Raw genomic sequence first — 27,809 nt, forward strand, 5'->3', positions numbered from 1 at the left:
AATGTTGGAAAGGTATAGGGAAACATATGGCAATTTACAAGTGCAAATTTAAGGAGCCTGGACTTTATTTTTCTAGGAAAAAAACATTTTGTCTTGTGTGCATTTGGAAGTGTTAGGATGCAAGAACAATTTCTTGGGAAGCAGGGACCTGAAAAAGAGGCAACTGGATGCATGAGAAAAGAGAAGAATGGGCAATATTTGGAGACATAGAGAGGTCGTGACATTGGTTGGAGTTAGAATAATATAATCTGTAAATTGATGCAAATTACAATAACTTTTTTTTTTTTTTTTGAGACAGAGTTTTGCTCTTTTTACCCAGACTGGAGAGAAATGGCACAATCTTGGATCACTGCAACCTCCGATTCCCAGGTTCAAGCAATTCTCCTGCCTCAGCCTCCTGAGTAGCTGGGATTATAGGCCTGCGCCACTACACACAGTTAATTTTGCATTTTTAGTAGAGATGGGGTTTCTCCATGTTGGTCAGGGTGGTCTCGACTGCCAATCTCAGATGATCCGCCCAACTCGGCCTCCCAAAGTGCTGGGATTAGAGGCGTGAGCCACCATGCCCAGCCTAACATATCATTTTTATAGGAAGTTAATAGTACTGTTATTCTTTAAAGACTTTTCAAAAAACTGAAAGCATACATTTTTCCTGTGGCTCTTATTTCATATATTAATAATTCTACTTGGATGTTAGTGCTCGCTACATGAAGACAATAAGCTCCTCAGGGAGCAAGGCTGTATCTAAATCATCTTTGTATCTTCTAAATTTAACAAGATGCTTTATAAGAGGATCTTTAAAAGTAATAATCATATATAATTATATTAATGGAAATAAGAGCTTGTTAGTAATGATCTAATCTAACCCCTTCATACCAAGATAAGGAAATTACAACTCAAAGAGTTTTAATATTTTCTTCAAGGTCATGAAAAGAGTTTACTGAGCTGGAATTGGATGTCAAATTTTCTAATTCCTAACAGAAATCAATTTCTATTATAGCTTGCTTAATTATTGAGAAAATAATAAAGCTTTTAACAAATAAAATACAAATATATTTGAATATAATTATAAATTACAAATTATTTTCTAAAGTCTGGATGTTTGTCTAAAAACAAGTAGCCTTATTAAAAGAGCTGTAGCATGAAAATATTCTTAAATATTAAAAGCTATGTGTGATCCCAATGCACAGGATTGAGGGTAAGTCATAGTTTAAAATTTATGTGCAGTCAAAAAATATTAAAGATGGAAAAATATTCAAGTTGGAAGGCCTTAGACACTAGGCAGAATTATCTTGAGCAAAATACCATTACTGCTTTCATATTTACCCATTCAATGTGTTTAAATCATGGCACATTATATAGATCATTATATACCATTATATGTAAATATATACGTATTAGTTGCCATGCTGAGAAATTACTCAATTAAAAAAAGGTTTTCTGAGCACTTTTTAATAGAGAATTATATTTTATAATTTAAAAAAAAATCTTTTGAACCTAGCCATTATTGTGAATAATGACTTAATATTTGGTTCAATGTTTATTTTAATGCCACTTTTTAATAATAAGAGCCTAAATGCTACAAATTAACAAATGCATTTGTGAGGTAACAGTAATTATATTTGACTCATATTTATGAGGAATGCTGCAAGGATATGGTGGCAGAAATCTAAATACCATAGTTTTAAGTTCAAGAACATTCAATAGTTCCTGTAACCCTGCTAAAGGATACAAATACTTTAAATCGGTCAAATTGAATGGAAATGTTAACCCCATTAAGTTCCTGACAGAAAAATTTGTATTATGTTTACCATAAATTTCTTATTAAATACACTCATAAAATGGATGTTTAACCACCGTACAATTTTATATTTCAATTACTTAGTATACATTTAATGTAAAACAATCTTGAAGACAATACATTCAAATATAATTTTTATTCAAGAATCGGTATTGTAACTAGAGGTAATAAAATGAACCTGATATCCCTCAAAAGAGAAGACAGTGGGCTGACAATCGATATCCCCAAGCCCAATCTTCCCTTTTGAGAAATTGCATGCCTCCCATTTTATTCTTTCTTCTTGTATAAGCTAGATTGTAAAAAAGAGACAAGATCCTAGGGAATGGAAGAGCAAGAAGAGAGAAGCTGCCGGGTTTCTGAATGATCACATAGAACTGAGTTAACTGTTTCACCCCGTACCACCTAGTTGGCTTTGAATTAGTACATAAGAGAAACATTTGCAATGCTACGCATCATGGCCATTTGTTACTGCAGTTTGATCTCTACAATAAATAAAACAAGCAACGACAGTACATAAAGTTGAATATGCCAGGAAGTCTGGCAAACATAGGGTATGTGATAACTAGTAGCATAAAAAACTTAACATATATCTGTTTCCTTGAAAGTAGGCAATAGATTACATTAATAAATACTAAGACTTCTTCATATGTAAGAATGCTCAAGTTGAATCTATTCAAACTTAGCAGGACTATTACTGAGAAAACTTAGCGAAAGCTAAAATTGTATTCTTATGGGGACAACCATAATGGATTTCACTGCTGCAAAATTCAAGACAGATGTATCTGTGATCACCATTAAAAGCCGCATAATAGCAATGTAAGAGATGAACTAAAATTCATTATTTCCTCCCTGAGCTACAATCACAAGAGGTAGGGGTAGCAAAGGTCAAACTTTCATAATGACTATAGTCATAGAAAACTTTTTAGGTAAAATTTTAGATGATTTGCAAGTCTCCAAACTAGTTTTATATTAATGTGACTGACAAAAATGTGCATCATAAAGAGTGCAATAATTTATCCAGTTAGTCTTTTTTGTTAGTTCTAAAATATATCTTGGGAAACTGGGCATACTCATAATTGGCTATAAATTAAGACACTCTCTGTTTGAAAGCCATTCATTTGCAGAAAATTTATTATAATAAAATTAGAAAGGCATGAAAAAAATTCAACATGTGTTCCCAGAAGTCTAACAGATTCTAACTAATCCACTCAGTTAAACAATTAGTTTCAGTTTGTAAAATACATAGTGGTTAATCCGTTTTTTTGCCAATGTATCATTTTAGATGTGCAAAGATGCATTAATAGTGTCATAAAACATGCATATCTAATGACTCCATGGAATGCTTTATGATCAGATAATTTGCATAAAGGATAAACAATATGTGAGGAGGATGGATATAATAAATGTTTTCTCTTGAGGGCTGAGGTTACCTAAAGTACAGCAAATAAAAAATGGTTTGTTTCACATCCAAGTTTTAACTTTTCACATTTGGGCTGTTAATTATAAGCCATTAAAAAATTAAACTAAAAATGTTAAGAAGAGCATCCTCATAAAGTTGAAGACTGAGCTATAGTAGTATATGCTTTTTTTTATTAGTGTGACTATTCAATAAGACAATGGATGTGTGCAGCTCACAAAAAATTGGACATAAATTGCTTAAATAATATCCTTGAGCCTTTGCAGCTCAAGAAATCATTGAAAAATGTCATCACCCTAATGTTTGTGCTCAGGAAAAGCTCTGGTTTCAGCTTTGGTGTGCGTTATTGTCCACCAAATAATTAGCAAAATAAAACAGCTTGACTCAACAGCTTGGAAGATACTTAAAATATGCATGAGGTTGATATTGCCAAGCCAAACCAACAAATCAGAAACATACAAGCTATTTCCAGATTTGGGGTCTTTAGGAGTAGGTTATTGAGGACCCGTTTTGAGAGCTACCTTGGAAATATTTTCAAAGACTCAGTGTTTACTGTAGACATTGAACAGCTGCAAAAAAGACAGGAAAATTTCCCTCATCTTGCTAGAGAGGTAGACATCCAGATACAAGAAATTCAGAGAAGATCTGGAAGATACTATACATGATGAACATCATCAAGGCATGTAGAAAAAAAACAATGCCATCAAAAAGTGGACTAAGGACATGAACAGACAATTCTCAAAGAAGATATACAAATTATCAACAAACATATTTAAAATGCTCAATATCACTAATGATCAGGGAAATGCAAATCAAAACCACAATGTGATCCATCTTATTCCTGCAAGAATGGTCACAATCCAAAAAATAAAATAAAAAGATAGATGTTAGCATGGATGCAGTGAACCGGAAACACTTCTACAGTGCTGGTGGGAACGTAAACTAGTACAACCACTGTGGAAAACAGTGTGGACATTCCTTAAAGTGCTACAAGTAGAACTACCATTTGATCTGGCAATTCCACTACTGGGTGTCTACCCAGAGGAGATGAAGTTATTACATGAAAAAGATACTTGCACACACATGTTCATAGCAGCACAATTCACAATTGCAAAATTGTGGAACCAACCCAAATGCCCATAAATCAGTGAGTGGATAAAGAAACTGTGGTGTGTGTGTGTGTGTGTGTGTGTGTGTGTATACACACAATGCAATACTACTCAAACATAAAAAGGAATGAAATAACAGCATTTGCAGCAACATAGAATAATAATCTCCAATCTCATCTAAGTGAAGTAACTCAGGAATGGAAAACCAAACACTGAATGTTCTCACTGATATGTGGGAGCTAAGCTATGAGGATGCAAAGGCATAAGAATGATACAATGGACTTTGGGGACTTAGGGGGAAGGATGTGAGCAGGGCAAGGGATAAAAGACTGCAAATAGGGTGCAGTGTATACTGCTCAGGTGGTAGGTGCACCAAAATCTCACAAATCACCACTAAAGAACCTACTCAGGTAACCAAATACCACCTGTACCCCAATAACTTATGGGGAAAAAAACAAAAAATACATGAACTCATTTAAAAATTAAGCTATGGTTTTAAAATATTTTCAGTGTACATTTCTGAAAAATAATTATTAGCCACAATATATAATAACCAAAAAAAAAAAAGCAATTTTAAAAGATAAATCTTCCAAAAAGAAACTGGGAAAAAGGTATATGAAAATAAAATTTAAAGCATAAAAGATCAATATGGCCAATTGACATAGAAAATATGCTCACCCTCAGTAACAAGCAGCAAATTAAAATTGAAAGAACCATGCTCGGTAGAACAGACCCCTGAAGATGCCCAGGTCCTAATCCCTGGAAATTGTGAGTATGTTACCCTACATAGAAAAAATGATTTTGCAGATGTGATTGAGATTTTGTACCTCAAGACAGGGAGATTATAGCCTGGATTATACAGGTATGTCCAACCTTAATAAACAAGACCTTAAAACCAGAGAACTTTCTCCAGCTAGAATGATAGAAAGAAGATAAGTAAAGCTTGAGAAGTTCAAAGTGTGAGAGGGCCTTGAACCTCCATTGCTAGAGGTGAGCCACATGGAAAGAATGAGAAGAATTACAGACAACTTCTAGTAGCAAAGACTGTCACTGGCTGCCAGCAGAAAGAATTTGAATTCAACCAATAACCTGAATGAGCTTCCAGAAAGAAAGAAACCTGTAAATGCCTCCATTTTGCCCTTCTATGATTCTGAATGCAGGACCCAGCTGAGCAACACATTATACCCAGACTTCTGCCCTACAGAGCTATAGAAAATAAATGCTTGTTATTTTTTCTTTCTTTCTTTTTTTCCAAGACAGAGTCTTGCTCTGTCGCCCATGCTGGAATGTAGAAATGATTGTTATTTTAAGCCACTAAATGTGTGGTAATTTGTTATGGCTGCTGTAGAAAACTACTAAAGGAACAGTAAAATATTTTACATCTATCGGCTTGGCAAAAATCAAATAAAGTGTTAATGAAGATTTGAGGAATGGGAAAATATACACCAGTAGTACATTGGTCAGTATAAGTTGATACAAACACCCCAGACAGCAATTAGTCTCCTTCTGGTAAGATTTTTAAAGTGCCTATCTTTAGACCTACAAATTCTACTTCTAGGGCTCTGTCCTGGAGACTGAGCATGTGATCATGGAGACATGTTATAATGTTTTCTCCCTTACTTTGGCAATAACTAGAAAGGTAAAAAATAAACAAAACCTAATGATTACTTGGAGAATTTAAAAAGTGGTTTATCCATTGAATGGAATGCTAGGCAACAGTTGTGACTGCTTCACATCTCATTTAATAAAAATAATACAAAAACAGAAAAACATTTAATAGCATTGAGCGCATACTCCAAAAAAGGCAGTGTTCTAAGCACTTGATATATATTAGCTCTTAATCTTCATAGCCATTGGAAGTAAAAATAATTACTCTTATTTAAAAAATGAGAATATCAAGACCTGTGGAGACTAAATAACCTGCCAAGATCATCAGTAATGGAGACTCTAGTGTTGACCATTTACCTTTTGGGTTATATAAATCGTGCTCCCTGGAGTCAAGCTGCAGTTAAGCCTTGGGGTCCTATGTGGAGGTTCTGAAGGCTTTCACAGTTTACAAGCATTAAATCCTGGACTCCAATCCAATCAATGTGGCTCCAGAATTCATGCTTTTAACTGTCTATGATTGTGTGGGGAAAAGAGAGATCAGACTGTTACTCTGTCTATATAGAAAGAAGTAGACATAAGAGACTCCATTTTGTTCTGCATTTGAGATGCTGTTCATCTGTAACCCTACCCCCAACCTTGTCCTTGCAAGAGACATGTGCTGTGGTGACTCAAGGTTTAATGGATTTGGGGCTGTGCAGGGTGTGCTTTGTTAAACAAGTGCCTGAAGGCAGCTTGCTGGTTAAAAGTAATCACCATTCTCTTAATCTCAAGTACCCAGGGACACATACTATGCGGAAGGTTGGGTCACAGGGACCTCTACCTAGGAAAGCTAGGTATTGTCCAAGGTTTCTCCCCATGTGATAGTCTGAAATATAGCCTCGTGGGAAGGGAAAGACCTGATCGTCCCCCAGGCTGACACCCATGAAGGGTCTGTGCTGAGGAGGATTAATATAAGAGGAAAGAAGGCTTCTTGGCAGTTGAAATAGAGAAAAGCATCTGTCTCCTCCCCGTCCCTGGGCAATGGAACATCTCAGTGTAAAACCGGATCATATGTTCTATTTACTGAGAAAGGAGAAAACCGCCTTAGGGCTGAAGGTGGGACGTGCTGGCGGCAATGCTGCTCTTTATGCACTAAAAAGGTCTATGGAGGTGTTTGCATATGCACATCAAGGTACAGGACTTTTCCTTAAACGTATTCATGTCACAGAGATCTTTATTCACATGTCTTACTGCTGACCCTCTCTCTACTATGATCCTATTATCCTGCCACTTCCCCTTTTCCGAGATGGTCAAGATAATGATCAATAAATACTGAGGGAACTCAGAGACCGGTGCAGGCGCGGGTCCTCTGTATGCTGAGGGCCGGTCCCCTGGGCCCACTTTTTCTTTCTCTATACTTTGTCTCTGTGTGTCATTTCTTTTCTCAAGTCTCTCCTTCCAACTAACGAGAAATGCCCACAGGTGTGGAGGGGCAGGCCTCCCCTTCAGCTTGCTTCAGTACAGTGTTGCTAAAGTCCCTGCTGTATTCCAGGCACTGTGAGAATCCCTGGAATGTCACAAGCAGCATGCAGGTGAGGGCTGTGCCATGTTGGAATATGTGGTCTGGGAGAGGCCAATATGCCGTTATAACACTAACACTGTATGACGGTGTTCACTCGAGGATGTAGTGAGTGTAAAGGAAACACAAGGCAGGAGAGATCCCAACCTAGGCACAGGCAGAAGGTTGGAAAAGGCCTAAAACAAACATACTGCAAAGAGTTCCAGAAGAAGGCAGCTTCACAACAGACAGAAAATACACATTTGTAGCTTTCATTTAAAAAAAAAAAAAAAAATCAGTCAGATATATTATTCCCTACAGACAGACATCCAAACGAATCACACATAATGTCAAAAGGAAATAATTGACATTAGCGGCAGGTGCTTCCTGAAGACTTTCAGAAAACCCACAATCTCAAAGACAGACCATCACCCAGGGCTTTTGTTTTTAGAAATGGTTTAAGCTAAATTGCATTACTTTTCCCACCACTGGAGCTGGAATTATGTGTATGTGTTGAGGGGGATAATTTTAACAAAGAAACAAAGGCGGGTTTTTTTTTTTTTTCTGCTTTGGGTTTTTTGTTTGTTTGTTTGTTTTTAGGTTCAGAAGAAAGAGCACCTGTGTAGACAGAAATCAGGCACATGTAATGAGTACGCCTGGTGGGCAGCTAAGTTCACTCTCAAATACGTGCCTCAAAACACTTATGAATATAGATAATGGACAATAAACAATATCACTCATGAAAACCTGAAGCCCCAAATAGTAAATCTGCAAATACCAAGAGACTATAGAGTAATATTCAGGACTTTTAAAGGAATCATTTTATGTTCTAAATATAGTAATTATAATAAATAAAAGATCCGAAATTGTTGCACAATGATAATATGAAGCAAAACCTCACACTTGATAAGTGGGGTAATTTTTTATTGTCTAAGATAGGTATTTGAGTTTAACAACATTTCAAAAATGGTTATGTAAAATGACATCACTGCAAATACTTGGTTTTGTTTTATGTTTTAATAATGGATGTGGGGAAAAGAGCTTTGGGACTGTGGTTTTCTTCCATTGCCTAGCAACATGGACAAATATGGATCTGTAGATGCAAAGCCAATGACCTTTCTGTTGTGTCTGCCTCTAATGTGTTTAACTGGTTTTGACTGTGACAGCATCACCTACACATTTAAGGGGCACTCTAGACATGGACAATGTATTGTATTGTCTCATAGTGTGTACATTAAATGAACCAATGAGCCCATCTATTCTCAAGAAAAAAAAGTAATAGAAAAAAAGAGGCTGGGTGCAGTGAGTCACGCCTGTAATCCCAGCACTTTGGGGAGGCTGAAGCAGACGGATCCTGAGGTCAAGAGATCGAGACCATCCTGGCCAACATGGTGAAACCCCCATCTCTACTACAAATACAAAAATTAGCTGGGCATGGTGGCAGGCGCCTGTAATCCCATCTATTCAGGAGGCTGAGGCAGGAGAATCTCTTGAACCCGGGAGGCAAAGGTTGCAGTGAGTCAAGATAGCACCACTGCACTCCAGCCTGGAAACAGAGCGAGACTTCGTGTCAAAAAAAAAAAAAGAAAGAGAAACAAAAAGAGTATACTTTAAAAATTAGCATCCATAATTATTATTGCAGTATTTTTTTTTTATTTTTTTTATAGAGACAAGGTCTCACTTTGTCACCCAGGCTACAGTACAGTGGCATGACCAAACGTCACGGCAACTTTGAACTCCTGAGCTTCAGAGATTCTCCCGCCACAGCCTCCCAAGTAGCTAGGACTGCAGGCAAGTTCCACCACACCTAGCTAATGTTTTTAATTTTGTAGAGATGAAGTCTAAGTTTTCCAGATTGGTCTGGAGTTTCTGGCTATTGCAGTAATATTTCTGACTTTAAAAATGTGGTTATTACACCATGCAATATGAGAGGCAAATCTGCAATATGGATTTTTAGGACAATGTGTTAATACTCTATTTTACTATGAGAGTATATTAGTAAAAGTCTTTCCCAGAAAACTGAAATATCACAAAGAAGTCTTAGTAGAAGATTAATGATTCAGTTAGTACAAGATTAGTGATTCAGTATTTAGTTCTTTTTCTGGGAAAGTTGGCTGGTATTTTGCATTCATATTTAGTCATTAGATATTTTTTGTAATCATGAAAATATATTGTTTTTCATGATCATGAATATTTTTGTGAAAATACAGAATTAGCCAAGAAAAATTTTCATGATTTACATTCATAACACCTAGGTAGGATCAATAGCTTCTTATAGTTAGTTGTGTGATCTTGGAACAATGAGATTTTTCATTTTTATTGCCTATTGAATTCTACTGAAGCACTCAAGCCGTGTATATATAGTAAATATTCTTGAACAATGGGATCTTCCTTTTTTATTACCTATTGAATTCTGGCCGAAGAATTCAAACGAACTCAATGGAAAATTTGCATATGCAAACTGGTCAAAAGTATGCTGTGATTAAACTCATGGAAAGATGTGGGAGGGGGGCCGGAGTGGGTAAGGGCCCGGAATTCCATCGTTTCACCACTTCCACCAACAGCATCTGAGTGTGCTCTTCCTCCCCCGCCCCCCATGCAAACCATTGCTCCATCACTTGATACGTTACTTAAAGTGGCTTAAATGAACATCTGGCATGAGAATTTGCTTTCACTGTTTGTCCACCCCGCTAGACTATGAACACCACTTATCTATTCATCTTTCCACCTCTAGCACTCACACATTCTTGGGGCTGACACTTGGTGTCCTTTAACATTTCTTACATGTAGTACTGATAGTTTCTTGGTGGAATTAGGAACCAAGACACACAAAACACCTTGACGGTTCAACTGGGAAAAAAAGAATAACCTCTATTAATTTAACAGTCTTAGCTCCTGTTAGCCACGGTCGGTCAGAGTTGGGAGGCAGGAAGGCAGGAACTCCGAAGGTTCTAAAAGAGGACTCTAGTAAGTGTTGCCATTTAGAGAGGTTATTCCACTGGACATATATCCAGGAAACTCCTTTTTGTTTTTTTTTTTTTTTTTTTTTTGAGACCAAGTGCCTCTCTGTTGTCCAAGCTGGAGTGTAATGGCATGATCTCGGCCTCCACCTCTTGGGTTCAAGCAGTTCTCCTGCCTCAGCCTCCCAAGTAACTGGGACTACAAGCAGAGGCCACCATGCCTGGCTAATTTGTGTGTGTGTGTGTGTGTGTGTGTGTGTGTGTGTATATATATATATAGTCAGGCCTCTGAGCCCAAGCCAAGCCATTGCATCCCCTGTGACTTGCACTTATACATCCAGATGGCCTGAAGTAACTGAAGAATCACAAAAGAAGTGCAAATGCCCTGCCTCACCTTAACTGATGACATTGCACCACAAAAGAAGTGAAAATGGTCAGTCCTTTCCTTAAGCGATGATATTATCTTGTGAAATTCCTTTTCCTGGCTCATCCTGACTCAAAAAGCTCCCCCACTGAGCACCTTGTGACCCCCACTCCTGCCCACCAGAGAACAACCCCCCTTTGACTGTAATTTTCCTTTACCTACCCAAATCCTATAAAACGGCCCCACCCTTATCCCCCTTCGCTGACTCTCTTTTTGGACTCAGCTCGCCTGCACCCAGATGATTAAAAAGCTTTATTGCTCACACAAAGCCTGTTTGGCGGTCTCTTCACACGGACGCGCATGACATATATATGTATAATTCTTAGTAGAGATAGGGTTTCACTATATTAGCCAGTATGGTCTCGAACTTCTGACCTCAGGTGATCTGCCCACTTTGGCCTCCCAAAGTACTGGGATTACAGATATAAGCCACTGCACCTGGCCAGAACTCCATTTTGAAACACACGGTAGCAACCTGACTTCCCCCTCTTCTCAATTCAGCTCCTCTATTTTCATAGCATCAAGTCAGCTTCTTTGTTTCCCCCAGGGCTTAAGGCTACCCACTTCATCACTCTCTTCCTTTTCATCTTTAATTCTATTAATTTCAAACCTCTGCTTTTATTTAATTACCATTTTTAAATGAAGAAATGAGGGAGGTGGTATATTCAAGTAAGTCTCACTTAATTCAATTAAATGACTTAAAAAACACACTTCTACCATTATAATTATTCCAGCATCCCAGACCCAAGACCATACCCTGAGGAAACATCAAAATGTAGTGTATTCATCTGTTTTCATGGTGCCAGTAAAGACATACCCAAGACTGGGTAACTTAAAGAGGAAAGATGTTTAATTGACTCACAGTTCCACATGGCTTGGAAGGCCTCACGCTCATGGTGGACGATGAAGGGGAAGCAAGACGAATCTTACAGGGCAGCAGGCAAGAAAGTGTGTGCAGGCGAACTCTCATTTATAGAACCATCAGATCTCGTGAGACTTATTCACTACCAGGAGAACAGTATGGAGGAATTGCAGCTCCCCTCCCCCACCCATTGATTCAATAACCTCCACCTGGCCCCACCTTCGACAGGTGGGGATTGTTACAACTCAAGGTGCGATGCGGGTGGAGACATAGCCAAATCATATCATGTAGGGAGTGAGATTTTTTAAAAATATCAAGAATAGCACGGGTATTTTAAATTTCACAAAGAAAAGCACATTTTCACAGGACTCAATAAAAGGAAAATATATTTTTATCTTATCATTATTGTGAAATTCTAATAGAAATCAGGAAAGATGAGGGCTGAGAAAAGATATTCCTTACTTCAAAATGTGGACTTAGTTGCTGCTTCGTCCATGTTCCCATTGCAGTTTGTTCATCCCATCGTCATAGCTTGTACAATGTCATCTTTTAAGAAGTCAGGCTTTCTCCTGAGTTCCTGGCTCCCCAGCTGGTCCATACTACTCTTGTTGTTTCAGTCTTGTGACTCAGTCCCGGATCATGGAATGAGAGCAGAAGAGAGGTTTGCATCTTCCAGATCACTTTCTTCTTGTCCACAGGCAGGGCCATGGCATGATGGTGAAATGCTATCTTCATCCACTGGTGTGGCCAAGGCCAAGGGCATATCCTAGAGGATGCTCAGTCCCTGATTTAATCACCCACCTGCCCTGGGCAGTGCATACAACCCCTTGAGTTAGAACAGCTTGGTCTGTACCACAAGCAAAATAAATTATACACTACTTCACTTTTCTTCATGAGCTTTGCTAATCATTACTATAAGTCAGAACATAACATGTATCAGAAATGTTTGCAAGCTGAAATTGTCGCAACAATTTCAAAGGCAATTCGAAAAGATCCATAATGATGGAGTCAGTCTCTGTGCAGAAAGTTTACACACAGCATGTTATAGACCACTCAAAACAACACTATCAAATTGACACTTTTCTCTAGATTTTATGGGAAATAAAAACAGATTCTGAGAATTTAAGAGTCCTCAATATCAAAGAAAATAAAAAATAGCAAAGGCACTAACCACATAAAGAAACTATAACTTTAAGATTCCAAAACGGCTGTGCTTTTCCACTCTGCTACGCTGTCACCTCCTCCAAACATTAGATGTCTACAGTGAATGATACTGGTCTACTGCTACCTTTTTCCCAGTTGCACTTATTAGGTGGCTTCATGGGAGAGCCCTTGAATTTCAAAACTGGAATCAGCCACATCGTATCCTCTGTGGGAAGAATTCAGTCATGACATTGACAAGTTACTCCAAGTTACATTTGCTTTAGCAATGCAGCAGGATGTAAGGAGGTCTGTGGTCTTTTGCTGAACCTGGTTATCAATCCGTTCCTTAGATGAGTGTTCAAGTAACATTTTAATCCTTTAGGAGAAAAAAGAACTTACATTGTCTATCTAATAACATTCCTTCTTTGTTATTTGGGCTCCCTCTAACAATCCTTTACTGGTTCCTCCATACCTTCTGAAGGTATGAAAATCCTGACAAATGAAAGGCCAATACTTATTTTTGATCCACTGCATGAGGAAGGTACTTTCTTTTTTGCTCTACTCCGTGGCCTCATCCAAATTGTCCCTGGACTTCAGATTTTCCTGCCCTAATCTTGTTGTCACTTCTTCTTCCCTTCCACAATCTGCCTGCAGTGTTCCAACTCTCCAACTACTGACAGTTAAATCATCCCCCTAGTAGATGCCTCAGCTAGTTCTGTTCCTGGTTCTCATAGGAAACAAAGCAAACCATGCTCTTTTACATTAAAATACAACCCCAGCTTCTCTGGTATCTGCCTTTAATTCTTTCATTAAAGAGGCAGTAAAGACTGCAGATTCTGTAACCAGAATATCTATATTCAACTGGATCTACCAATTACTACCTGTTTGACCTTGAATAAATTACTTAATTTCTCCGTGATTTGGCTTTCTTATCTGTAAAATGGGGTGATGTAATCATGCCTAGCTCATAGCATTTGATAAGAATTAAATTGTTTAATTCATGTGCATTACTTTATTAGAAGAGTGTCTGCACATACTTAGCCCTGCTCCTTTCTACTGCATTAACCTCATTAAACAACTCGCATCAGACTGCAGGCTCCTATTCCAAAAACACTCCTGCTGAACCTCACATCCTCAGCCCTTTTTTACATTTTAATCAATTCTTTTCATTTTTATTGTTGGCAGATGTTTCTCATTCTCTCATGATTCTGTGATTCATCCTTGATTTTTATATTCTTCCAGAACTAATAATCACTTCCAATTTCAATTGACTAAGAATACACAGAAGAAATGAGAATTATAATGTCCACCTTGGCAAGAGCAACATCATCCTCCAATACCTGTCTTATAGCAGACTGCATAGAGTTAAATTGGCTTGCCTTGCCTGGGTTTTTACTTTCTATCCAAACCAACAGTGCTAGAGAAGGAAGGCAGACAACTGATAGATAAGCATTTATCTCACCTGTCTCCTCCTTCTGATCCCAAGAGCTGCACATTGCAACCAGCTGTCTTTATGACTTAATGGTAACAGCTTACACCTGGTCTGCAATAGTAATTGAAAATGTGCTTCAAATCAATCTCAAATGTAGTTTGCTTTCAATTATTTATTTTACTGTTATCCTCCTGATTTCCTTGGACGTGTATATAGTATATTAATGCCACCACATTCTGAGTGACTGAAAGGCCATTTTAAAAATTCTTATGCTTCCACAGAATTATAAATACCCAGAAGTTAATTTAATCTTTTATGACCCATAATTATCAAAAGGACAGTAATACTAAACACATTTATTCTACACTAAAAGTAGAGTGTAAACACTATGATTTAGAGTAATTGACATCTTAGTGAAATCCAAACTGTCAAGTAACTGAAATTATGATTTAAAATGCAATATATAATTAGTATGACTTTTTTAAAAAAAATGGATATAGTCTTACATCTCAGAATCCCAACAAAATGCTATTTTTAAAATATTATAAATCATGAATGTGATTACTCTGCATGTTTTTTTTCTTCACAGTATACAGTTTCTTAAATGTCAGATACTATTGGTGGAAAATAAATATTGGAATTTCCTATTATTTATTTTCTTCAGAATTTACTTTCGCCTTGTCAAAAAAATGTTTTGTTTTTAGCAGCACATTTATATACTATTATCATCACAAAGGCAGCCACCAAAAATAATATACCATGACAACAACAACAACAAAAATACCTAAAACACATACATTGCTGATATTTTAGTAACTCTATATATTATACTTTAATCAATATGAACATAATAGTTTCTCAGCAGCAAATGTCAGATTTTTCTTTGTAAATTTAAAACCGGTCTTAGAAAACACAAACTAACCATAAATGATATACAGAAACATTGTTATAGATTGTTTGTTACTAATGTGGTAGAAACCAATAGTTGTCTCCTTATGGCCACTCTCACATTTTCTATAAAAATAGGCTCAAGTTTTACCTAAACATATGACTCCCTAAAATGAAAATTGCATATCCCAGCCTCCCATGTATCTGGATGTGACCAAATGATTCAATTTTGACCATTGGGAACAAGTGAAAACAATGTGAACAGCTTCTAGAAAATGTCTTTAAAAGGGTGTGCCTGCCTCCTTCTTTCCACCTTTCGTGCTGTCCAGAATGTGGATCTAATGGCTGAATCCTCAGAAATCATCTGAAGCCATGAGATATTTTTGGTAATAAAAATGATACATAGCAAAACAACAAGAAAGAAGGCAGCCTGGCTGATTTAAAATTCCACATTAGGCCGGGCGCGGTGGCTCAAGCCTGTAATCCCAGCACTTTGGGAGGCCGAGACGGGCAGATCACGAGGTCAGGAGATCGAGACCATCCTGGCTAACACGGTGAAACCCCGTCTCTACTAAAAAATACAAAAAACTAGCCGGGCGAGGTGGCGGGCGCCTGTAGTCCCAGCTACTCGGGAGGCTGAGGCAGGAGAATGGTCTAAACCCGGGAGGCGGAGCTTGCAGTGAGCTGAGATCCGGCCACTGCACCCCAGCCTGGGCGACAGAGCAAGACTCTGTCTCAAAAAAAAAAAAAAAAAAAAAAAAAAAAAAAAAAAAAAAAAAGTAAAATTCCACATTAGCTTAACTATGAAATTCTTTACATTTTCATCATCAATAGAATATATTAAAATTTTGGTAAATGTACAAAATGGAATCCTAAATTTAAAAATGTGCTACAACTATATGTATAAATATGATTTTTTTCACTAACAAAGCTGAGCAAAGCAAACAAAAACAGTGTAATAGAGTATGATTTCATTTCCTATATATTTTTCTAGAGTTTGGATTACCAACATATATAACAAACATATAAAACAAAGTAAGAGGGTTAACAAAAATTCTATAAATAGAAAATATTTCCATATCTAAGTAACATGTAGTAACAGAAAACCAATTTTCCTAGTTCAATTATTAGAAAGAAATAGATACATTTTGAAAATTCATATTTTAGAGATATTAGAGATCTGTGGAAACAAGAAGAATGTGATAAACCAAAATCTCAGGCAAGGGAGACCCTTATATAGCTGATAATCACTGGCTGCTTTCATCCTGTAGACCTTAATTAATTTGGTGCATGGGTGAGGCTCAAGCTAAGCCCTAGTAGACGTCCTCTAACAGAAGACAACAGGATCCAACAAAGCTATTTCTTATCTCATGAGGCTGACCTGAGACATGGGAAACTAAAGGAACTCCAGACAGTAAGTTTTCCCCACAGGACATGTGCTGAAGAAAACGGAGACTGGGGTATAGGTAAGAGGTTTTTTAAAAGGAGAGTAAAATATCCCACATCCCCACAATGCATAGGAGAAGAGTTGTACAAGAGAATGGAAGACCACTACAAATACACAGTCAGTCTCCCCCTTGATACACGTGCTACAATTTGCGTAGGAAAGAAGACTAAAGAGTTAAGCTGATAGTTATGTAGTTAAGTTGTAGTTTTTCAGCACTGAGGAGAAAGAGATCAGCCAGAGTTTTAATCAAAACCCGGAATGGCCACACCCCACAAATATACCAGAAAGAATGTGAATCTTTTTAAAACTGCAACACAACTAAAAACTTAGCCCAATCTGTGCAGCATCCAATGGTTCTTTTAAAATATTTTGGAGCAAATAATGAAAAATTAATAGATATATGAAGTAGTACAGAAATTTGACCAATAATATAAAAAACAAAACATGAATCATACAAACAGACTCACAGACAATCCAGATACTGGTGTTGGAGGATGAAGAGTTTAATATAATTATTATTAGCATACTCAAGACAAATGAGGAAAAGACAAATAAAATGAGTGTAAATGTGGCAATTTTAGCAGAGATTCATATACAATAGAAAATGAAAATTCTAAATCTGTGAAGCAAACACAGGATCCTCTGTATACTCCAATTAAATAGTAAAGATTGTTAATCTAAATGACAATAACAAAACCCAATTATATGCTGGCTTTAGCACAATTTAAACACATGCTTTAAATCTTAGGACACAGATAGTTTAAAAATAGAATTATAAAACATAATGTACTATACAATTCTATCACCAACAACAATGAAGAATCTCTGGCTGTATTCCTACTAGACAAAATAGATTTAAAACCACGAGGTATTAGAAAAGATTAAGAGAGACAATTCGTAATAATAAAATGATCAATCTTTCAGGAAGGCACAGCAAATTAAATACACATTTACCTAATCATATAACTTCCAAATTTATGACGTAAAAACAAGGAAGTCTTTAAAAAAGGAAATATCAAAGTTGAAGATTTTAACATTTCTTCTTTAGAACACACCACATTGACTTAATAGACATATATAGAACCCTGTATCCAACATCTAAAGAATACACATTTTTTAAAGTGAAGGAGGAGTATTTAGCAAAATTGAATGTATACTGAATAATCCCAAAATATTAAGAAATTAAGTTAAACACTTCAAAAATGTTTGGGTCACAGAAGACATCATAAAGAAAGCTTATATGTAGGTGAATTGAATGATAATAAAACGTATTCAAACTTTTGGCATATAGTGACATAATATCAGACAAGTTTTTAGCTTTCAATTATATTTTACAAAAGAAAAAGATTGAAATGAATACTATATGTTTTCATGTCAATAAACCACAAGAAAATCCAGCAAATTATTCCCAAGAAGAAAGAAATATCAACTATCAAAAATCAGTGAAAATACAAAGCAGACATAGAGAAAAATTGACAAAGCCAAGTTCTGATTCCTAGAAATTATTAATAAACTGATAAACTAGTAGCAAAACTAATTACAAAGAAAAAAATAAGGAAAGCTCAGAATAGTAGCCTCAGGAATGAAAATGGGGTATCATCAGTGATCTTTTTAAAAAGATAATAAAAGGATACCATATTCATCAATATATTAAAAGAATAATAGTATGCTCATAAATTTGACAACTTACTTAATATAGGCAAATTTCTTGAAAAACATAATTTAACAAGTCGGACTTGGTAAGAAATACACACACACACACACACACACACACACACACACACACACACACACAGAATTTTTTCCTGCTCAAACATTTGAAAGTAAGAAGTAGGCACCATGACACTTCATCTCTCAATATTTCATCATGCACTTCTTAAACTGGGACATTCATCTATATAACGACAATAACATCATCGCACTCAATAAATATTTAGATAATATTATTTTAAAAACAGCTCACGAATTTCTTTACTCATCTCAAATTTTTTCTTAACTTTTTCACTATCCAAGATCCAAACAAGGATCACACGCCACATTCTGTTTTCCTGTTTAATATTGTTTGATCTAGAATAGACAGTCCCGCTTTCTTTTCATTTTATACAATTTTGATACTTTGAACCATCATGGCAATTGTTCTTGTCGAATATTCTATAATCTGGAATATGTTCACGTAAATTGCATCGGGTTAAACATTTTTGTCATGCTACAACACAGGTGACAATACCAGGAATGATACTTCACAATGCCTTAAACTATGAGCCATACAATATCAGCAAATCACATGTTGTGATGCTGAGCTTGATGACTTGCTTAAGATGGGCCTGCCAAATCTGTTTTGTAAAGTTTCCATTCTCTTCGTAGCTGTTAAATAATCTGTGTGGGGCCGGGCGCGGTGGCTCAAGCCTGTAATCCCAGCACTTTGGGAGGCCGAGGCGGGCGGATCACAAGGTCGGGAGATCGAGACCACAGTGAAACCCCGTCTCTACTAAAAATACAAAAAATTAGCCGGGCGCGGTGGCGGGCGCCTGTAGTCCCAGCTACTCAGGAGGCTGAGGCAGGAGAATGGCGTGAACCCGGGAGGCGGAGCTTGCAGTGAGCCGAGATCGCGCCACTGCACTCCAGCCTGGGCGACAGAGCGAGACTCCGTCTCAAAAAAAAAAAAAAAAAAAAAAAAAAAAAAAAAAAAAAAATCTGTGTGGTAATATTTTTAGACTTTCTGAATTATTTTTTCTCCATCGACTTTTCATCCAATGGTTACAGTAACCACCGGTGGATCTTGCAGGAAACAATTAATACCATGTTGTTTTCAACATGGCAATCTTTCTAATCCGACCACCCCTTTCCTTTTGACTAGCCAGTAAAACTTATCAATTCCTTGTTATTTGATGTGGTATAATTCATTACCATCATTTTTCTTTTCTGATGTTCAAATTAGATGCTCAGTGTGGGAGCCCATTCAAATCAAATCCATGTTGTTTCAACAGGAATTCATTATTCTTTGAACACCTCTTGTTCTCTGGCATAATAAGATATCCTAGGCTCACCTCATCATTTATATGTAATGTATTTGGAATCAGATGCTTCTCTAAGGTGAGTGGTTTCTATTAGCGGAAGCAGATTTTTAGAAAACACCATCTGCACTAGCTGTGTTTATGTGGTTGCTACTGTGGTTATCGCTTCTAGGCACTTTCAGTGAACATAAATGATAAATATATTGTTCTAAAAGTAAAGTGTTCATTCATGTTATCTCGACTGAAACCCAACACCGCAGGGTTCTTCAATTTCACCCACTCCTGATTTGCATAACCTTCTCCCACAGTAAGAATCTGATTTCAAGCATCAGAACACATTCATTTTCCATTAGGTTGGTGCAAATGTAATTTCAATTTTTGCCATTACATTCAATGGCAAAAACTGTAATTAGCAACCTAAATATATCCATATCATACATAAACTGATAATTTCTACATAAATACCACCATCCTCAAACCCACTAAGAATATTTTAAGAGTTCTTTGCAGTTATTTTTGTCCCCAGTTTATATTCTAACAAATCTGTAAAATTAGAGTAATGTGATCCAATGTTACCTTAATTAGTTTAATTTTGTTTACTTATGTTATCTATTTGATATAGTGCTAAGATGGATTTCTTGAGTGAGAGAGAAATAATCTTGTATTTTTCAGGTCACTATTGTTTGAAAGTTTTCTCTTAAAGTTAAAATTAATCCTACAGTTTACATTAGGCATGCTGCCTCAAATAATTGCTCTATCTATCTATCTGTCATCTATCTATCCGTCTATCTATCATCTATCTATCTACCTATTTATCTATATACTTTTTAGGATAATATAATTATATTGTTATAAATCTTTGATTTAACTAATTTTTTTTTTTTTTTTTTTTTTAAACGGAGTCTCACTCTGTCGCCCAGGCTGGAGTGCAGTGGCGCGATCTCGGCTCACTGCAAGCTCCGCCTCCCGGGTTCACGCCATTCTCCTGCCTCAGCCTCCCGAGTAGCTGGGACTACAGGCGCCCACAACCGCGCCCGGCTAATTTTTTGTATTTTTAGTAGAGACGGGGTTTCACCGTGGTCTCGATCTCCTGACCTTGTGATCCGCCCGCCTCGGCCTCCCAAAGCGCTGGGATTACAGGTGTGAGCCACTGCGCCCGGCTGATTTAACTAATTCTTAAAAGCAAAAGGCTAAGTGACATTTTGACTTCTGCTTTTCTGAGAGTTAGCTAATCAAATTCTTTATTTGAATATCTCCTTATTTCATAAAGTGCTGGGAGGAAATACGTGTGATTTTAACATCTGTGTCTCAGTTACTTTGAGTCACCCATAAGAGTATTAAAGTCAAATCCCATTTTTAAAGAAACCTATAGAAGTAGCTTCCTTAAAACGAAGAAATAAGTAATAAAACAATCTGAAAAACTGGAGATTCAACATGAGAAAGCATTGAATGGAGTCTCCAGTGTCACGACCTTGAAAAGGCCTTGAAAGCAGTCAGTGCTAGTGTAGACTCAAAGCAGGATGATGAAAGACATGTAGGAAAATATTGCTAGCAATAAAAAGGATCAGATACATTGTCAGAGAAGTTATTAGAAATATTTTATTGAGAAGAACTTGAAAAGGTGGTGGAAGGGTTAGAAAGGCTTGTCTAAAGGCTCAAGGAAATTGAAAAGTTACATTACAGAAAGTTCTAAAGAAAAAATATATATAATCATACTACTTTCATCTAGCCATAATAATGAAAATACTGAGTAACATTTTAACATTAAACGAACATATAAATTTAATGGGAGAAAGAAGGAAAGAATGTAGTTTAATTGTATTAAAATCCTTATCTATCCTAAGAGGAAGTCAATAGTGTTCACCATTTGTAGATCTATAGATTGTACTGTGTGCATAATATTTCGAAAGATGAAGTTAAGTGTCAGGGGAAAAATACAACTAACAATGTATTTTAGTTGTCTAAACTAAATGTCTCAAGTTCTTTCTATTGAGAATCAGTAATGGGACTACTGGTTAGTATATGAATACTTTTAAACCATGCCTCCATTTTAATAAAAATTTAAATTAATTTTAAAAAATAAAATATTTTACTTCCCTTCTTCATTCTGTTTCTTTCCTTATTTTCAGCTTTTCTGTAGCTGTGGTACAATGGCAGCCACCATGCTATTGATTTTTATCTAAAGCATCATTAGCATGAACATTGCTCTCAGATGCCATACGTGAAATAGCTTTGACATATTTCTCCCCTAAAATGAAATGAAATCTTGTGTCACTCTTTGAGTTAAAGACTGTGATTGCTTTCAAGAGATTTTCTTCTCATTTTGAGCCCAAGGTGTATACAGTGAAGAGAAGAAGGGTGGATGGCTGAGTTGCATAGCTGGCAGACTTTATGGAGTGTTGAGTCCACACTCACTTCTGAAATTTTGTGAAATGCACTCATTCTTCCTAGTAAGGGCTTTATGTTTCCACCATGTTGGGATGCATTTGGACTACAGATTGTTCCCACAAATCAGTGGCAAGTCCTGAAACATTGTGAGCCCCTAAAAGTTTCTTCTTTTATTGAAGGATTGTGTGACTGGTTTATACTATAGAATCTTTTACGGGCCTATTCCCCTGGCTGATTCTTTTACTCTTCAGCTTGCCTCTATTCCATTTAGAAGGTTTGAAAAGCAACAGTGCGAATTTTGTTAACTCACTGACTTTATCTGCTATCACCTGTGGAAAGTGAAGACAGAGTGAGGAGGTGTGCCACAGCATAATTGAATTTCCCGCTATTTTTCCCATGGCTGCTACTTTTCAGAGTTTATGGCCTGTTAAAAGGAGATGTATTCTTATTTCTTGTATTTTTATTGTTACTTGTGAGGTTTTGTTCTCCTCTTTACTTCTGGATTTATCTATTTGTTTTTGTTATTCTGTTACATTTTAAGTAAATAAAATTGTGTAATTCATCATTACTTTTCAAACTTTCTTCAGAAATCTAACACATTTTTAAAGAAAATAAAGCATAAAGGAGTCAACACAGATTATGGTTAGTTCTTATATATTTATTACAGTTGGAAGAAATTTTCTTCCCAGCTAAGGTTTTAGTTAGGGGCAGTTCAGTTTGGTTTTAGTTAAGGTGACTCTGTGTCCAGTTTGGACAATTTGTTGTCCAAATTGTTGTCCGAATTGAGACACGTTTGAAAATTAAAGTGGGCAGAATTAATAAATACACTTGGCCAATAAGTGTGAACAAGGATTGTCCAGAGCACACCAGGATGTATAATCATTCAAGGTTTAGTGGAATATACAGAAGTCATTTGCAGTCACTTCTAAGTACGCCTAAGCAATTGCTGTCATCTCAGAGGAAGCATGGCTTTCAGCAGTACCCCTACTGCCCATGCCCACTCTGCTGACGAAGCCAATGTTATGACATGAAGGTTCAGGGCCAGAGGTCATAATGCACTGTGATATAGCCAGTGACTGTGTGGCTTTGTGAGAAGCAGGTGGCTCCTGGGGAAAAAGAAGAAAATATCAACAGCAAAAAAGAAAGAAAGAAAGAAAGAAAGAAAGAAAGAAAGAAAGAAAGAAAGAAAGAAAGAAAGAAAGAAAGAAAGAAAGAAAGAAAGAAAGAAAGAAAGAAAGAAAGAAAGAAGGAAGGAAGGAAGGAAGGAAGGAAGGAAGGAAGGAAGGAAGGAAGGAAGGAAGGAAGGAAGGAAGGAAGGAAGGAAGGAAGGAAGGAAGGAAGGAAGGAAGGAAGGAAGGAAGGAAGGAAGGAAGGAAGGAAGGAAGGAAGGAAGGAAGGAAGGAAGGAAGAAAGAAAGAAAGAAAGAGATACAGGATATGAAATATATGTAAAGAAAAGCTCTTCTTTAGGAATGTTTCCAATTATCATATTGTAGAATTGTACATGGAGATTTTGGTTCCCATCCAGGCTTAGAAAAAACAGAAGCTTTCTCCTGTCAGAGATACACGAAGTTCATAAAATTATAAATTAATCATGTAGGAACTATCTAAAATAAAATTTGTCAGAACATTCTTGGTAGGGCACACATCTATAGCAAAAGTAGAGTGAGTTCATTTATTATGAAGTTGCACATTTTATGCATCCAAATATTGAATTATAAATAATAAATTTTATGTCAAATAACAGATGCAATTAATTTTATTTTGCATCTGTAGGAAATAAAAGGATGAAATACTTGTCAAAAGACAAGTCATTCAGAGATGTTTGCTAGGTCATTAATAAAAAATAATTTTTCCTGATGTGATGTTTGCAGTATTTGTTGGCTTTTAAAAATTTGTAATTTGTTGTGATTTCTTTTCTTGTAGGTACTTATATTTGCACCTAACTCATTGTTTGTAATTTCACATTCTCTTTTGTTAACGGGTGGCCCTCAACGTTCCCTAAGCTTCGGATTTCGCAAAACCTGAAATTGTCCTTAAGTGTAGCCTACTTGCTTTGGGTTCAGTCTTAATTCCAAATCCAACTCTGTTTTGTATTGCCCAGGGTTAATTCATCTGAGAGCCAATTCCTTCCTTTGCAAAATGGGGATTCAAATAATTGTATGTGTACAAGTGTATGGATAATTTTGTTCTCAACCAGATACCTACCCCCATGGGGTTGTATAAGTTAAATATTTCTTGAAAAATGCTTAGATCAATGCCTAGCAATATCAATCAACCTAAAAATTGTAGCTATTTTAACGATTACTAATCAAATAAATAAAACACTAGTACATATGATGACTGCTCCCCAAACTTGTCTTCTTTTCACTAGCACATCCTGCTTACAGTTGAAAAGGCCAAACCAAATCAAGAATGCAAACAAAAGAGGGATATTAACAGACCAGTCATTTCCATCAACTATTTATTAGCTTCCTTGCTGCTTTTGTTTTTCCAGTTATGCTATAATTTCTCCAAAACTACGGAAAAAAAATCCACATTTCTCATCACTAAAGCTTGATCATTTATTCCGAAAGCTAGAGTAAGAAAAGTGGGTGATATTTTCGAGAAAATAGAGCCCTACCTAACACAGAGCAGAAATAAACTTTATTGCCCTGAATATATAAAAGTTCTCATCTATTCCAATTAATATTCTCAGAATATTTGTTCTGCTTTAGCTAGTAAGTGTAGAAGAAAAGTGCTTTATACTAACAAAATAAGCACATTGAAATAAATTTGCCAATTCATTTTCACTGGCTGAGATAGGTTAAAAAATCAGAAAAAAAAAAAAAATAGAAGCCGGGCACGGTGGCTCACGCCTGTAATCCCAGCACTTCGGGAGGCCTAGGAGGGCGGATCACAAGGTCAGGAGATCAAGACCATCCTGGCTAACACAGTGAAACCCTGTCTCTACTAAAAGTAGAAAAATCAGCCAGGCATGGTGGCGGGTGCCCGTAGTCCTAGCTACTCGGGAGGCTGAGGCAGGAGAATGGCATGAACCCGGAAGGCACAGCTTGCAGTGAGCCGAGATTGCGCCACTGCACTCCAGCCTGTGTGACAGAGTGAGACTCCATCTCAGAAAAAAAAAAAAATTGGAGAAATATTTCTGTCTTTCTGTATTCTTTATATTCTCTTCAGTGTTTGCAATTTTACAAAGAAAAAATTTTTAAAAAAATTTATAGAAGTCAATTAATGTATCAAAAACTTTAAATTTTCAACTATAAAATATATTAGTCATTTCCTATAATTGAACCACCCAATAAGTTGTTGGCTTTCAGAATTAGTTACATGTATAATGTTTATTTATTTATTACTTCTTTCAACAGGACGGATTTGAATATTGGCAATTATGTGAGAATTTGCATGCTGAAAATTGGCAGAGAACTGGCTCAAAATATTTGTTGAATGAACGGGTGATTTAATGACTAGATGAATAAATAAATAGAATAAATTATTTCAGATATACTTTCTATAAAATTGGATAAAATAAAAATTAAATTCTCCCATACTTATCTCTCAAATATTTGTTCAGCTATGCTCTGTTTTCATTTTTCAAAATATTTTAGATCTATTTTTATTCTAAAAGAAAATTATGCAAATCATACTTAATCACTCTATAAAACAGTTCTGAATGAAGTGTTTCCAGTTATTCACAATTAGTTTGATAGCTAAGGTTATTAAACCAGTTTCCATGCTTATTTCATCTTGCTAGTTTATGCACTCATTTGCAATTTTTGAGGTTTTCATAGTAATTATAGGGGAGGAAAATTGTTTATAATATATTGAAATACTCTTCAATAAAATAATTTCTTATTGCTGGCCATATTTGCCTCAAAACCAGACATGCAAATAAAACCCCTATGGATAATTTTATTCAGTATCATTTGGGGCTCAGAAAAATACCTAATGAAGAGCTTTTGGTCAAAATATTAAAAGAATATTTAGTCCTTTATTTTGGTAAACTTATGGCATTTATGAGTATAGCTGTAAATCACAACACTTGAATCTCTATATTATAATTATAATTACACTATAATTAGTCTATACTTAAACAAGTTAAAATGTCCCCTACTCTTTATAGAGAAAATAAGAACAATTTTTTACTCTTGGTAAGTAATGTTTCTGAGAGTTCCAGTGTTAATTCACCATTTACTCCCACCACCATCCTTCCAAATCAGCCCATGCGTGCACACACACACACACACACACACACACACACACACACACGCTCTTTTGAGTACTCTCCTTAGGTAATTTTTCTTTGTTTATAAATCATTTATGCATTGAGGCTGGGATTTTAACTCACTTAGGTAAAATATAAACATTTTACCTGAGTTTCTTAGAGCAAACCTCAGCAACTATTAAAATCATTCAGGGAGTATATGGAGTATATGGAGAACATTCATTGGGACAAAAGCCCCACAAAAGATTTTAAGTATGAATTTTCAGACTTTCTGCTCTGTTTTCTCTACATCTTTGTGGTTTTATCTACCTTTGATCTTTGATGTTGGTGACCTACGGATGGGGTTTTGGTGTGGATGTCCTTTTCGTTGATGTTGATGCTATTCCTTTTTGTTTGTTAGTTTCCTTCTAACAGACAGACCCCTCAGCTGCAGGTCTGTTGGAGTTTGCTGGAGGTCCACTCCAGACCCTGTTCGCCTGGGTATCACCAGCGGAGGTTGCAGAACAGCAAATATTGCTGCCTGATCCTTGCTCTGGAAGCTTTGTCCCAGAGGGGCACCTGCCTGTATGAGGTATCTGTTGGCCCCTGCTGGGAAGTGTCTCCCAGTCAGGCTACACTAGACTTGAGGAGTCAGTCTGTCTGTTATTGGAGCTTGAATGCCATGCTGGGAGAACCGCTGCTCTCTTCAGAGCTGTCAGGCAGGGATGTTTAAGTCTGGAGAAGCTGTTTGCTGCCTTTTGTTCAGATATGCCCTGCCCACAAAGGTGGAATCTATAAAGGCAGTAGGCCTTGCTGAGTGCAGTGGGCTCTGCCCAGTTCAAGCTTCCCTGCTGCTTTGTTTACAATGTGAGCACAGAACCACCTACTCAAGCCTCAGCAATGGTGGATGCCCCTCCCCCCACCAAGCTCCTGCCTCCCAGGTCAATTTCAGACTGCTGTGCTAGCAGCAAGCAAGGCTCCAAGGGCATGGGACACCCTGAGCCAGGCTTGGGAGGGGATCTCCTGATCAGCCAGTTGTGAAGACCATGGGAAAAATGCAGTATTTGGGCAGGAATGTACTGCTCCTTCAGGTACAGTCACTCATGGCTTCCCTTGGCTAGGAAAGGGAAATCCCCCAACCCATTGCACTTCCTGGGTGAGGTGACACCCTGCCCTGCTTCAGCTCACCCTCCATGGGGTGCACCCACTGTCCAACCAGTCCCAATTAGATGAACCAGGTACATCAGTTGGAAATGCAGAAATCACTTATCCTCTGTGTCGATCTCTCTGGGAGCTGTAGACCACAGCTGTTCTATTCGACCATCTTGGAAATGAAGGCAAAAATAAAGATGTTCTTTGAAGCCAATGAGAACAAAGATACAACATACTAGAATCTCTGGGACACATTTAAAGCAGTGTGTAGAGGGAAATTTATAGCATTAAGTGCCCACAAGAGAAAGCAGGAGAGATCTAAAATTGACACCATAACATCACAATTAAAATGACTAGAGAAGCAAGAGCAAAAAATTCAAATTCTAGCAGAAGACAAGAAATAACTAAGATCAGAGCAGAACTGAAG

General features: G+C 36.8%; 1 long non-coding RNA gene across 10 annotated transcripts in view; it reads left to right on the forward strand.

Annotated features, from left to right (window-relative positions):
• The window catches only part of LOC105492288 (uncharacterized), a 68,694-nt gene extending 65,793 nt beyond the window's left edge, over window positions 1–2,901 (forward strand). For 4 of the 10 annotated variants that reach the window (XR_011625106.1, XR_011625110.1, XR_011625113.1 and 1 more), the window contains one exon: window positions 299–2,899. This is a non-coding gene — a long non-coding RNA (uncharacterized lncRNA). Of the gene's footprint in view, window positions 1–298 lie in introns of all 10 variants that reach the window. The other 6 variants (XR_011625107.1, XR_011625114.1, XR_011625111.1 and 3 more) reach the window with 6 other exon arrangements.
• The last annotated feature ends 24,908 nt before the right edge of the window (window positions 2,902–27,809 follow it).

This window comes from Macaca nemestrina, chromosome 6 (assembly GCF_043159975.1).
Source record: "Macaca nemestrina isolate mMacNem1 chromosome 6, mMacNem.hap1, whole genome shotgun sequence".
In the NCBI taxonomy this organism is placed as follows: domain Eukaryota; kingdom Metazoa; phylum Chordata; class Mammalia; order Primates; family Cercopithecidae; genus Macaca; species Macaca nemestrina.